A 6,000-nucleotide genomic window follows, 5' to 3' on the forward strand; every position below is an offset into this window, starting at 1 on the left:
GTGGTGCCGCGAACAACCTCGTCTCGTGTGTCTCGGTGTGGCGTGGCGGCACAGGAGCAGCCGCAGCAGCAACAGAAGAAGCGGCGGCAACGATCTCAATTCGGCGCAGCTCCTACAAGGCGTTCACGAACCTCGTAGAAGCCGATCACGGCTGCGACGCGAGCTGGCGAGGAGGAGCGCTCGTCGGTGCGTGTCAGCGGTGACGACGGCGACGGCAGCAGCGGCGGCGGCGGCGCGTGCTGCGAGGACGAGGTGAATGCACGGCGGCCGCGGTGTGTGCCAGTGGTGTGCGCGCTCGTCGCCCGTGGAAACCCGCCAAAACCCGCGGCCGCGAACAACCACCACTATCGTCATCCCCAACATCGCTACTGTCAACAGTAGCACCAGTAACAACAAAAACAACGATATCGACTACGTCGCCGAGAGAAGGATCCTCTCGGATAACGACGACGAGGACGACGACGACGACGACGACGACGACGACGACGACAACGGCATCATCGGTATCGTCGTAGGCAGTAGCTACAAAAATTCTGTGACGAATAACAATAAAAACATCAGAAACAGCGGTGGTCGTCGTGGTGTTACTTGCGCTCAACGACGACGACGACGACGACGACGTTGTTGTTGTTGTTGTTGTTGCCGTGCCGTCTAGTCGACTGCAGCGTTGTCCCGGCACGACGACGCCGCTGCCGGTCACGGCTGCTGGTCTCGGGCGGTGGTGGAGAGGAAGTAGAGAGAAGAAGAGGAAGGTCGTCGCGCTCGTGTGACGGCGGCGACAACGGCAACGGCGACGGCGGTGGCAGCAGCGATCGCCCAGCTCACGCGCTGTCGTTGGCGACAGCGGCGTCGGCGGCTGCGTTCTGTTATTATTTTGCCGCGGTGCTTTTGACCCTTCGGTACACCGGGCGAGTTCATTGCGGCGCTGTCGCGGGGGTGTCAGCCGGTAGTACGTCCGCACTGCTCACTCCACCGCGTATCCTCCTCCTCCTCCTCCTTTACCGTCCGTCTGGCGGCAGCAGCGCCGGCGTCGACGGAACGGGCGCCTCGTGATCGTCAGGCGCGAGGACGGGGCGCGTCCCTAAAGGCGCCCGTCGTCCCGTCGCGGGCATCCGGGGGACTCCGAAGGAGCCCCAACGGTTCGCCGAAGGAGCGCGGCACGTCGTCGACGAGGACGACGACGGCGACGATACCACGTGATAGGGTCGTCGGGACGGCTTGAGTCGTCAGCTTGGTAGTCCGCGAGACGTCACGCGGTCGTCGTTAATCTGTGAGAGGAAACCTCAACGAACCGGCAAAGGGTGCTCCATCTGTGTGTTACGTTCTCTCTCTCTCTCTCTCTCCTTCTTACGTTCTCCCTCTTTCGCGCGCGTCAACGAAAACAAACCGGGAGCCGCTTACGAGAGAGCGCGGGATTAATATACCACCTCGCCACCTGATCCGGTGGCGCGCTCGCGTTCCTGTTTCGAAGTATCCTGGGACTGTCAACCGCTTCGTTCTGACGGAACGCGGAGGAGAAAGGTGTCCACGCACGCACGTAGGAACGGAATCTCTCAGTGAAGAAAAACCCTCTTCTTCGCGCGGCACACTTTGGCAACAACGGGCGGTGGAGCGGAGTGTCCACGTGTGTGTATATATATGTGTGAGTGAGTGAGTGTGTGTGTGTGAGTCACAGTCATCGACGATCATCAACCACCGGTATACCCCGACATTATCAACGCTGTTATCGCCGCGCCGTTACGCCCAGCCGCGCGACGCGACGCTGAATCCGGCTTCCTCGCGTCCTCCGATCGACGCGGGAGAGGCTAGAGAGGGAGAGACGCGCGCCGGCGGATACAACAGCGAAGTTTCACGGCCGCGACCCGATTGCGATCGGCGAAAGGAAAGGCGCGCAACGAGCGAAGAATACAATCCCGCGCGCGCGCGCGCGCGTGGTGTGCGTGCGTGCGTGCGTGCCGCGCGTCGTCATCCGACACGTTTCCGGGCCGAGGGAAGCGCGGTGCCCCCGCTCATTATGCTCGCGGTGACAGCTCGACGATAAGCTCTCGGCGCCGAACACGACGGTGGGCTGCTTCTCTCTCTCTCTCTCTCTCTCCTCCCGTTTCTTCCCTCGAAGGTGCTCCGCCGCCGCTCCCCCGGTTTCGCGAGTGCTCGCGGCCGTTCTTCGCGCGCGAAGAGGAAGTACCCCGTATACACGTCGAGTATCCAGTTCTCGGTCTCTCTTGCCCCCTCCATCCCTCCCCCCCCCCTCTCCACCGTTACCGCTGTCACCGACATCACTACTACACCTCTCGTCGCTCTCCCACCCCTTGCGAAACCTATACTCCATTGGTGAAGTGCGCGACTGTTGAAATCAGTGAAACGTACCGTGATCGTCCAGGGTGTTCGATAGTGCGAATTTTCTTTCACTCTTTCTCGACCGGATCTACCTGCCCTGGGTGTGTGTAATCCCCTCATCTCTACTCGTTTCTTCTCGTCTATACATCATTCACGGCGTCGCCGGCTTGTTTTGCGAAGTGGATCGCCAAGAGAAGCCGTTACGAGGGTGACGAACAAAGGAGAGAACCGTATTCCAGCCCGGCGTGAGGAGGATCCAGGCCGAAGGTATGTGTGATATCTGCGCGAAATATTCTTTCTTTATCCCGTGCTCCGCGCGCGCGAATCGCGCGCCCGCGTGGTGTTTCCTTTTTGAGGTTAGGTTCGGGACGCGCGAGTCGATCGAACGGTCGGAAGTCAGCGGCGTGTCACTCGCGACTCGCCGTGACGTCATTGGGGCCCGGTTTTCTTCGTTTGCCGCTTAACTTGTATAGTTAGCGGTAAATTGTTCATCTTGAAACGAGATGAAAATTATAAAGTGAGCAGATTCACCCTACTAGATGTCGTTCGATAAATTGTATTATAAATTTTCTGAGTGAATTTCGCTCGTTTTCGTACTTTTTTTTACTTCATTTTAAGATACATAATCGATCCTCTGATGATAACGTATAAAAATTATCTTTCTTTCATCTCTATAGTTTATCATTAAACTGACAGTTTTGTTGTGAACAATTTTTTAAGTTATTACCGCACAGCTGTTGGTGATTAACCAAGCGAGAGAAACTCAATTTTTATGTTACCATTAAATTAAGTGAGATTAAATTTGAACTACGAGTTAACCGAATAATGAAAAAGCAGGCCTAAATCTGTTTATACCTGAATTAAGGTATGCTCTTCATGCTTGTCCTTTTTGGTGGAATTTTTCGGATGGTTCTTTTTCTTCTTTTTCTCTCCATACCAGGTAAAGCAAGAGAAAAAATAAATCGTGCAAGAAATTCGACAAGAAAGGACTGGCCTTGTGTACTTAAAAGGCCCAGTTTGTCCTTTTGTGATTAATGGTTATGGTTAAACTTTGATTTGATGATAACATAAATACTTTTTAAAGCTACTATATATATTTTATTTACAAGAACCAGTAAATTTTAGTAATTAATCGTAGCTAAAAAATTTTTACGTAAAAGTGAAATTAAGTTTAAACCACGAGTTAACCGGAAAATAAGAAAAACCGGATCGCAAAGTGAAATGAAAATATTTAAGTCTGTCGATGTTATTGAATTTCCAAAAAATGTTTCCACTTAAAATGAAGTAACAGGTGTATTCGCGTTGCTTGAAATTTGTCGAAATCCCTATAAATATGTTTGTACGAGATAAATATAGGTACTCGGATATTCGGGCGTTGAAAAGAGAGAAAGCGAAGGTTCTGAGTGCAAAAAGTGCAAGCAACGCAAACGGATCTTATATTAAATATTCGGCGAAAACGAAAAACTAAATTGTAATGCAGTTTAGTGCAGCAATAAAAATAACAAACGCGTCGCGTCGCTTCTCGTGTTGTTTATGCGTGTACGTAATCAAACGCAAGTGATGTTGCGAAATGAAAGAAAAAGAAACGGCGATCAAGGAGCCTATAGGCACGTTCTTTTTAGCTCAACTTCTCTCACGGTTCATCTGGTCTCTTTTTCTCTCCAACGTGAAGAGAAAAGGAAGAAGGATGAATCGTGCGGGAACATTTTATAAAACAAGCAGACCTCATATCTTGAATTCCAAATCTCGAAACGAGGTGAAAATTACAAGTAAGCGAATTTACTAGAATATTTCAAATTTCGCTAGTCGATATCTAGTAATTTATTCGTTCACTTTTTAGTTCTCGTCTCCTTTCAAGACATAGAATCGATCTCGTGGAACCGAGATCAGCTGCATCCCCGTGCGTCCCTTCACAAGTTGATCCCTAACCTCAAAGCTCTCGTATGCTACGCTCTCCGCTCCTCCAAGCAGTCCAAGCGCGCCGCTTAAACAGCTGTTTAAGCGGCGCCGCAAGCGGCGAGTCTCGCGCTCTTTTTTTCTCGTTGAGCCCGCGCGACGAAGGGAGTCTGTAAATAAAGCGTGATACTTAGATCGCACCGATGATAGTGTAACTAGATCGGTCGTACCGATACTCTACTGCTTTCCCTTGACGGAAAATGAGTTCATTCGAACTGTGCGATTAGACTGTATTGCGTGTGTCTGTTTAGTATGCAATCAGAAATTCTGAATTTATTTCTTCGTCGGAAGTTACAACAGATGCCTATAACTGATACACGATTGTGATTTTATTAGGGGCAATCCGAGGGGGTAATCACTTAATGTAATCGTGGGACGGAGTCCGTGAAATCATTATAAAATTTATATAAAATTTCGATATATAATCCGATAGTTACAAGAAATAATTGTGTGATATTAGATAAAATCGTTTATTTTACCAAATGACCGCATATATAGCGAGGAAAAATTATTTATCATCAAATAAAATTGTATAAAATTAAATGAAATCATGTAATCTGTGGAACAATATTTCAGATAGTGGTTACCCCCTCGGGGCAATCAAAAGAATAGAAGATTGATTGTTTATCTTGAAACGAAGTGAAAATTACAAAAATGAGCAACTTTGTTAGAATATTTATTATTTTACTGAACAACTCTTAGCGAATTTACTCATTTTTGTAATTTTCTTTCTTCCTCTCTCTCTTATCTCGTTTCAAGATACGCAATTGACTTTCAGAGATTGGAATCTTCTTTGCTCGTTCTCTTTTCGATGCTTGGATATATATATTTATCTCATTTTCAATTTAAAAATGTTAGGGGATTTCGAGCAATGCGAATAAACCTTGAATCAAGATGAAAATTACAAAAGTGAACCAATTTATTAGAATTAAAATTTTGCTAGAGAAAAATTTACTAGAATTTATAATTTTAATTTACATCTATACTAAATTTGCTTACTTTAGTCACTTTTACCTTGTTTCCAGATACATATTAATCCCTTATTCTCTACTCTGTTTCTTGTTTCCTATTTCTTTGATTGTGTTTCTGACGTAAATAAAAGAGGAAGCAATGAAGTAAATTGAAAATTTTTAATCTTTCAATTGCAAGTCGGAAAATATTATTTGAATTGGTGTATTTTGTACATACATGACATTATTTTATATCGTGGAAAAAGAATTTTAAACGTGTAAAAAATTTCATACTATCTGATTTTGAAATTATTTCAAAATTAGAAAATGGATATTTTATTTAGAAGGTGTCTGAGAAATCAATATCTAAATACAGTTTAATAATAATTTTCATGTTTATACACATTGAAACACACCCATGGCGTCCAGATATGCACACATGTAAAATTATGTAAAAATTATATAAGAATTAGATAACATTTTATCTTAAAGTCTGATAGATCTATAAATTATTTAAGATAAGCGTAAAAGCCGCTGATAAAGAAGTTCTTATATATGCTTCTTTCGAACGTGTACACGATATTCTGTCGCCGGACTCGGGTCTTTGGAATCTCTGTTAGCATTGTCAAAACGCTTTATTATTGCAAAAATCCTACAGGTGGCAACACTGTATAGGAAAGATATCGCGTAAGGTCTTCACGCCACTCTGCATTTCGCATTATCGCGCAATCATCACGATATTGCGCGCGTCGTCCGA

This window comes from Cyphomyrmex costatus, unplaced genomic scaffold (genome assembly GCF_001594065.2).
Source record: "Cyphomyrmex costatus isolate MS0001 unplaced genomic scaffold, Ccosl1.0 scaffold239, whole genome shotgun sequence".
In the NCBI taxonomy this organism is placed as follows: Eukaryota; Metazoa; Arthropoda; class Insecta; order Hymenoptera; family Formicidae; genus Cyphomyrmex; species Cyphomyrmex costatus.